Here is a 9,323-nt window from a genome sequence, read left to right as displayed (position 1 = left end):
CTGGAGCCGAGCGACCGCTACGGTCGCGGGTTCGAATCCTGCCTCGGGCGTCGATGTGTGTGATGTCCTTAGGTTAGTTAGGTTTAAGTAGGTCTAAGTTCTAGGCGACTGATGACCTCAGAAGTTAAGTCGCATAGTGCTCAGAGCCATTTGAACCATTTTTTTGAAGGTGAAGAAAAATTACATGATCTGCTGAATGGAATGGACAGTCTAATGAGAACAGATTATGGACTGAGAGTAAATCGAAGGAAGACGAAAGTAATGAGAAGCAGCAGAAATGAGAACAGCGAGATATTTAACATCAGGATTGATGGTCACGAAGTAGATGAAGTTAAGGAATTCTGCTACCTAGGCAGCAAAATAACCAATGACGGACGGAGCTAGGAGGACATCAGAAGCACACTAGCAATGGCAAAAAAGGCGTTTCTGGCCAAGAGAAGTCTACCACTATCATAGGTCTTAATTTGAGGAAGAAATTTCTGAGGATGTACGTTTGGAGCGCAGCATTGTAGGGCAGGGAAACATTGACTGTGGGAAAACCGGAACAGAAGAGAATCGAAGCATTTGAGATGTGGTACTACAGACGAATGTTGAAAATTACGTGGACTGATAAGGTAAGGAATGAGGAGGTTCCGCGCAGAATCGGTGAGGATAGGAAGATGTGGAAAGCAGTGACAAGGAGAAGGGAGAGGATGAGAGGACATCTAGTAAGACATCAGGGAATGACTTCCATGGTACTAGAGGCAGCAATGGAGGGCAAAAACTGTAGAGGAAGACAGACATTGGAATACGTCTTCTAGATAATTGAGGACATACGTTGCTGCTCTGAGATGAAGAGGTTTGGACAGAAGAAAAATTCGTGGCGGGCCGCATCAAACCAGTCAGAAGACTGATGACTCAAAAAAAAAAAAAAAAACTCCCCTGGATACACGTTATGTGACTTTAATGCAGTAGTTTCCATTCCCTTCTTCATCCTCCTGCGGTTGATCATTGCTCATTCTGCCACTCCCAATGGGAAGAGAGTTTATTAAACGTCTATCCGCTCCTCCGCCCTGTCTGATAAGGCCGTTGGCAGAACGTCGATGACTTCTTATGCTGGAAGCAGACGCCTGCAAACAGATTGTTTTGTTCGCTCATACCCGCTCATTCCCGCTCTAGCCCACCATGGTCGCCCGTGGCTTGCCTGAGTGCGAATGGTCGAGGCGGGCAGGTTGTGGTTGAATGATCCGCAGAGAGCAGCGCTCGCCATGCTCGATATGCGACTGTTCTAGTAGCAGCTCTGCGTGTCTGGAGGCTGGTGTCACCTCTGACACACTCCCACCAGCTGATGGATCTGTTTAGGTACTCTGTGGACGTATATTTCTGGCTGGTAGTGTCTAATCGCATCATTGTGATCCATAAGAGAAAATAGGTTGCTTTATTCATTTACGAAAATTTCGAAACGGTTTAGAGTTTCGCGGAAACTCCATGTAACTATCAACATTTTTAATTGTGACAGTTAAAAATCACATTGCTGTTTTTTATAACACTGTATGCTTTATTGATTCAAATCTACATATTTGAACTTGACCATCTAAGGAGTTAGACAACTGAAAGGAACAAAATTATCTCCATACTATTTCCTGTTGCCATAATTGCAATGAATCTACTTGTTTAGAATTAAGTCTACTTCGTCTGTCTGGGATAAAATACCGTGCCGCACTGAAATTTCTTTCGCTGGTTACATTTGGGACTGGAACACAAAACATTCCGCTCGCTAAATTAGGTAGTATGGGAAAGGGACTACGGTTACGCTGTCACCTCCCAAGCCGATCGTCATCGTCGTCACAATCCATTCGGCTTAAATAAAAGTCAATTCATCGGTAGACTGAGTATTGTATTGTATGTTAACCGGCGGCCTAGAAACGGCGGAGAGGTTCCGTCCACGCCGCAGCCGCAGTGGTCCACAACCCCACGACGACTACCGCAGTCCACTTCACCCCTCCGCCGCCCCACACCGAACCACTCTTTCAGGGTTATTGTGCGGTTCTGTCCCCGGTGCACCCCCCAGGGAACGTCTCACACCAGACGAGTGTAACCCCCATGTTTGTATGGTAGAGTAATGGCGGTGCACGCGTACGTGGAGAACTTTGCGCAGCAATCGCCGACACAGTGTAGTTGAGGCGGAATAAGGGGAAGCAGCGCGCATTCGCCGAGGCAGATGGAAAACCGCCTAAAAACATCCACAGACTGGCCTGCTCACCGGACCTCGACACAATTCCACCACCGGGCGGATTCGTGCAAGAGACCAGGAGCTGCATCCCAACCCGGAAAGCCGTGCGTTAGACCGCACGGCTAACTGGGCGGGCTTAGACCGAGTATGGTATGGGTCACAGTCTAGTCCCTCAGTAAAAGAGACTTCGTTTTCGTCTGCTGAGCGCGGCTGAGGTTCAAATGGCTCTTAGCACTATGGGACTTAAGAACTGAGGTCATCAGTCCCCTAGACTTTGCACTACTTAAACCTAACTAACCTAAGGACATCACACACATCCATGCCCGAGGCAGGATTCTAACCTGCGACCGCAGCAGCCTAGTTATTCCAGACTGAAGCGCCTAGAACCGCTCGGCCACCGCGGCCGGCTTCTCTCAGAAGTCCTTAATAAATACTTACAGACATCACAAAAATAGAGTAAGATATTACTGCCACGTTATAATTTTGTTCCAGCTTATCCAGGACTGACTAGCAGTATTTAACGTCTCATCTCTAGAAGACACAAGAATTTTCAATAATACATAATGTTACACTGAAGCGCCAAAGAACATGGTATAGGGATGTGTATTCAAATACAGAGATACGTAAACAGGCAGAATACGGCGCTGCAGTCGGCAAAGCCTATATCAAACAACAAGTGTCTGGCTCAGTTGTTAGATACGTCAGTGCTGCTACAATGGCACCTTATCGAGATTTAAGTGAGTTTTGAATGTGGTGTTACAGCCGGCGCACGAGGGATGGGACACAGCATCTCCGAGTTAGCGATGAAGTGGGGATTTTCCCGTACGACCATTTCACGAGTGTACCGTGAATATCAGGAATCTGGTAAAATATCAAATCTCCGACATCACTGTGGACGGAAAAAGATCCTGCAAGAACGGGACCAACAACAAGTTCAAAATGTTCAAATGTGTGTGAAATCTTATGGCACTTAACTGCTAAGGTCATCAGTCCCTAAGCTTACACACTACTTAACCTAAATCATGCTAGGGATAAACACACAAACCCATGCCCGAGGGAGGACTCGAACCTCCGCCGGGACCAGCCGCACAGCCCATGACTGCAGTGCCTTAGACCGCCTTTTTTTCTTTTTTTTTTTTTTTTTGTAATCTCATTTTGTCCGTTTTTCGTTCGTTGCATCTGCTCGGGGCGAATGTCGCAAGACATCCGTTTCAGTTCGTCGTTGATCCATTAACATTAACTCAGTTTTTTTATTACAGAGGGCAGCTACCCCTTTTACCGAACCACATTGAGCTACCGTGCCGGTTGACCGCTCGGCTAATCCCGCGCGGCCATCGACAAGTGAAGAGCATCGTTCAACGTGACGGAAGGGCAATCCTTCCGCAAACTGCTGTTGATTTCAATGCTGGACCATCAACAAGTGTCACCGTGTGAACCATTCAACGAAAAGTCATCGATATGGGCTTTCGTAGCTTTGATGACTGCACGACACAAAGCTTTACGCCTCACTTGGGTCCATCAAAACCGACATTGGCCTCTTGATGACTGGAAACATGTTGCCTGATCGGACGTCTCGTTTCATATTGTATGGAGCGGATGGTCCTATACGGGTATGGAGACAACCTCGTGAATCCATGGAACCTGCGTGTCTGCAGGGGACTGTTCAAGTATCTGGACGCTGTGTAATGGTGTGGAGAGTGTGCAGCCGGAGTGATATAGGGCCCCTGATACGTCTAGATACAACTCTATCAGATGACACATACGTAAGCATTCTGTCTGATCACCTGCATCCATTCATGTCCCTTGAGCATTCCGACAGACTTGGGCAATTCCAGCAGGACAATGCGACAACTCACAGGTCCAGAACTGCTACAGAGTGGCTCCAGGAACATTCTTCTGAGATTAAACACTTTCGCTAGCCACCAAAACCCCCAGATATCAACATCATTGATCATATCGGGGATGACTTGCAACGTGCTGTTTAGAATAGATCTCCACCCCCTTGTACTCTTACGGATTTATGGACAGCCCTGCGGGATTCAAGTTGCCAATTCCCTCCATCATTACTTCAGACATTAGTCGAGTCCATGCGACGTCCTGTTGCGGCACTTCTGTATGCTCGCAGGGCCCTACACGGTATTAGACAGGTGTACTAGTTTCTTTGGCTCTTCTGTGTAGTATTCTGTGTGACGTCCGAATTTCGACTTTTTCCCTATGAGACGGAGACAGTGTTCTTTCAGTGTTCGTAGTATCTACAATTAATAGACGATAATACGTCAGGTATACTATGCTGCGAAAATACCGGTGAAACTAAAAACGACATTTTGCAGCTAAGTGGAATTTTGGTTTGCTGGACACGCAGCATGAATGAAATGGGAAATCTGGGTGTACAGCAATCAAAACGTATGTCTGTATTATCGGGCCTTGTATAACAGATTCCCAGCTTGTGCACCTGTAACGCAACAAACTGAATTGTTGGATACTTCTCGCCTTCCAGCGTTCCTGTTACATCTTTGAATGGATCTAAAAGTGGGGAGTCATTCTTCCGACTGTCAGGGTGGCCCTGTACTCCCCCACCTGGGTTTTTGGGTTTGATGGGCTGATGAGAACAAGAATCCATCGGAGGTGAAGGTGCCTACATCAAGACAGACCGTGTTCATGGGAACTCTTGATTTTTCCCACAAACAAGAGCAAATAGTGCCATTGTCCTGTGGCACAGCTGAACGCCGACAGGAAGTCCGGACCTCGGTGTACGAGTGACGAGCTGATGATGACGATGGCAGTCCAGCGACTGCTGGAAAATCCAGCAGCACGACGGTCGTCTGGTTACGCTCACTTGCTAGAATCTGCCTGGTAGCTTGTTTAGCTCCTGTAAATAACAACTATTGTCTGGCTGTCTTGCAGCGTTGGAATGCACTGCCTGTTGGTGCACTGCTGCATGGACGAGTCGTTACGAGCGTCTTGTCACACGCTGACGTCACGCGTGAGGCGTTTTGAGGGTCGACTGTGTCGTCAGACGAGTGCCTTCAGGACGGTAATTGGAACACAGTGTCCCGAATTTCCTTGCTGCTGCAGTTCTCTGTCCATGCCCCAACATGCTTCCCCTCTTCGAAGAACTTCGCTTCACGAATTTCGTTTGCTGCAGCTACAGCAAAAGCTACCTAGAACAGCCACTAAGACATAATTAGGGACGACTAGTTCATGTACACTGCCAACGGCCTTGCCACAGTGATAACACCGGTTCCCGTCAGATCACCGAAGTTAAGCGCCGTCGGGCTGGGCTAGCACTTGGATGGGTGACCATCCGGCCTGCCGAGCGCTGTTGACAAGCAGGGTCCACTCAGCCCTTGTGAGGCAAACTGAGGAGCTACTTGATTGAGAAGTAGCGGCTCCGGTCTCGGAAACTGGCATACGGCTGGGAGAGCGGTGTGCTGACCACATGCCCCTCCATATCCGCATCCAGTGACGCCTGTTGGTGAAGATGACACGGCGGCCGGTCGGTACGTTTGGGCCTTCATGGCCAGTTCAGGAGGAATTTAGTTTTAGTTTAGTTTAGTTAGTTCATATACACTGCCTGAAAAAAAACTGAAGTACCCAAGACGGGGGAAGAAAATAAACCGTTAGTATGTGGAGTTATTTCAGTGAACACAAAATCGAGTAAAATCTGCAAAGAACTGGAAACACAAAAAAATAAACAAAGCCCCACGAAGGAATTATCCAAATGTGACGACAGTCGGCAGCCTCATGTACATCTACATACAAACAAATGGTTACAGTTTCAGAAAAAAATATGTGATTATTCAAGAGAAAGAGCTTCATAAATTGAGCAAGTTAATAATGCATTGGTCCACTTCTGTCCCTCATGCAGTTCATTAGCCAGTTTGGCACTGACTCACGGAGTCCTGATATCGTCGGAGAACCCTGCTCCTAATGCTCCAAACGTTCTTAGTTGGAAAGAGTTCCGGTGGACTTGCTCAAGACAGGATTTGAGAAGCAGGAAGACAAGCAGTAGAAACTCGCCATGTGCAGGTGGGTATTATCTTTCTGAAATATGAGTCTAGGAGAGGTCTTCGTGAAGGGCAGTGCTACGGGGCGTATAACATCATCGACGTACCGCTACGTTGTAAGGATGCCGCGGATGAGAACGAAGGAGATTCTGCTGTGAAAAGAGACGGCACCCCCAACTGGTGGTTGCCGGGCCGTATGACAGGCGACAGTCAAGTTGGTATCCCGCCACCGTCCGGAGCATCTCCAGAGTTCGTTAGTCATCGGGAATCAATTCGAAGTGGAACTAATCCCTGGAGACAATTCTATACCAGCCAACGAGATACCTGGCCGAAGACCTGTCAACCTGTCACCAAACACTCGGCTCGACAAACAAAAGTGATGGTCTAGGGTCCAATGTCTTTTCATAACAGGACCCCTTTGGTTGTTATCCGTGGCACCCTTACAGCACAGCGGTACGACGAGGATATCCTAAACCCATTCAGGTCAAATCAACCCAGGGCTACATTTTAGGAAGATAATGCCCACTCGCACATAGCGAGAGTTTTTATGGTTCATGCTTCCCAAACGCTCCCTTGGCCGGCAACGTCACCAGATCTCTTCCCGACTGAGAATGTTTTCAGTGTTATGGACGGAGCATACTAATCAGCTCGGATGTTGACGATCTAACGCTTCATTCGCACAGAATTTGGCACTGTATCCCTTAGCAGAACGTCCAACAACTCTGTTGACCAATGGTAAGCCGAATACCTGCTTGCACAAAAGATCTTTCTCTTGATTAAATCCCCGAATTTTCTGAAATTGTTATCATTCCTTTATTTGTACATTTTCATCACATCTACTGATAGTTAATAAGAAATAAATAATTTTTCTCTTCTGTTTCTTGTTTATTAGGATTGCCACCCCAGAAGTCGCTCTTGTATTTTGGGGTACTCTGCTATATATCACTGTATAATAATCGAGATCTAGTGTGTCTCTTGACTTCTTTTTTGTTTATTTACATAATTGCTATCTCTTAATTTGTGATCTAAGTGGATTTCTTTGTTTACAGTCTCTCTCACGGTCTGTACTAATATTTTAGTCACATTTGTGGTACTTAATCGTTTATCTTTTACTTGAAGAAGAGCTTCTGTAAAGTTTGGAAGGTAGGAGACGAGGTACTGGCAGAAGTAAAGCTGTGAGTGCCAGGCGTGAGTCGTGCTTCGGTAGCTCAGATGGTAGAGCACTTGCCCGCGAAAGGCAAAGGTCCCGAGTTCGAGTCTCGGTCGGGCACACAGTTTTAATCTGCCAGGAAGTTTCATATCAGCGCACACTCCGCTGCAGAGTGAAAATCTCATTCTGGAAACGTCCCCCAGGCTGTGGCTAAGCCATGTCTCCGCAATATCCTTTCTTTCAGGAGTGCTAGTTCTGCAAGGTTCGCAGGAGAGCTTCTGTAAAGTTTGGAAGGTAGGAGACGAGGTACTGGCAGAAGTAAAGCTGTGAGTGCCGGGCGTGAGTCGTGCTTCGGTAGCTCAGATGGTAGAGCACTTGCCCGCGAAAGGCAAAGGTCCCGAGTTCGAGTCTCGGTCGGGCACACAGTTTTAATCTGCCAGGAAGTTTCATATCTTTTACTTGCTTAGGTCGTCTCAGTGAACCAGTGTTTTTCATCTGAAGCCCACTGCGTAGATTAAGCATGGTGATGGGGCTGCCATCTCACAGCCTTGAAGCCCGATGAGTAATATTTCAGATTATAATTCGTAGGCAGACCGCCATTCTCAGGCTGCGAGTTCTCCTTGCCCTGAGATGTCTTCCGCCTCTTACCTCGTTGAAATATTGCATAACATTTTCTGCTATCTGAGCCGTTCGCGTCGTCTTCACTGGTTTCCATGCAGCCACGGGAACTTAATTTCCCGATATCCACCAGGCAGCTGTCTATCCAATCATCCCCTTATCCACCACCTGGGGAGGCCCCCGATATGTGACCACCAAACCATTACTGGGCAGCAGTCACTGGTCTCGTATGAGAGGATGCTTTTGGGTAAAAAAAGATACAAATTAATAAACAACATATGTTACAAGTTTTCTTGTGCTGGCCATTTTCGCAGCAGTGGTGTATAAATTAAAAAAGAAAGACGCCCTTTGCATGCTGCACATTAAGTTTTTTTATTTATCTTGGCATCCAGACGCGTTTCACCTTAATTACAAGGCGTCTTTAGTGGGTGTCCCGAAATATGACACCATTTTTTAGTTTGCTACTACACGTTATCGTTTGCTCTCATACAGGATGACTACTGTCGAACTATATGAAATTAAATCGTCTGAAAGATTTGTCTGAGGACGTGAAAACTGCATGCTTGGTCGCGGGGTTGATGGGAATTATTATGCGCATGTGCGCACGGCTTGTTGTTGTCGGCCATTTGCACGTGAGAATGTCACGGTACAGCGTGTCTGAGCTTATAGCGCTTGTGGAGTCCTACCATGCGAGCAATAACAGCCCAACTGCGGCTCAAAGGCAGTTTGCGACAGAGTTCAAGCTGAAGACAACCGGTCCAAGTCCGCTAACAAGCAAGGACTTGATTTACAAGTTTGAGAGAACGGGTAGTGTTCGTGATGACAGTGTTGGCAATTTCAGTCGTCCAAAAACGATGAAGACGCCTGAAAATATCGAGAAGACACGAGCTGTGTTTCAAACCAGTCCTAGGATATCGATCAGAAGAGATGCACAACAGGTGGGAACCAACCGAGAGACACTGCGGCAAATTGTTTCTGGAGACCTACATCTCTTCCCATACAAAATTCAAACCCATCAGCCATTAAGTCCCAAGGCCATGGAACAGCGGATGTGTTTCCCCAGCACTGTTGTCCATAGAATTGGCGAACAGGACATAATGTGAATATACACTCCTGGAAATTGAAATAAGAACACCGTGAATTCATTGTCCCAGGAAGGGGAAACTTTATTGACACATTCCTGGGGTCAGATACATCACATGATCACACTGACAGAACCACAGGCACATAGACACAGGCAACAGAGCATGCACAATGTCGGCACTAGTACAGTGTGTATCCACCTTTCGCAGCAATGCAGGCTGCTGCTCTCCCATGGAGACGATCGTAGAGATGC

The 9,323-nt window shown here is 47.0% G+C and overlaps 1 pseudogene; it reads left to right on the top strand.

Annotated features, from left to right (window-relative positions):
* The first annotated feature begins 5,422 nt into the window (after positions 1–5,422).
* On the top strand, positions 5,423–5,540 carry LOC126476000 (5S ribosomal RNA; annotated as a pseudogene).
* The last annotated feature ends 3,783 nt before the right edge of the window (positions 5,541–9,323 follow it).

Source organism: Schistocerca serialis, chromosome 4 (assembly GCF_023864345.2).
Source record: "Schistocerca serialis cubense isolate TAMUIC-IGC-003099 chromosome 4, iqSchSeri2.2, whole genome shotgun sequence".
NCBI classification, from domain to species: Eukaryota; Metazoa; Arthropoda; class Insecta; order Orthoptera; family Acrididae; genus Schistocerca; species Schistocerca serialis.
Note: the sequence above shows the minus strand (reverse complement) of the source record. Positions and strands in the feature narration are given on the sequence as shown.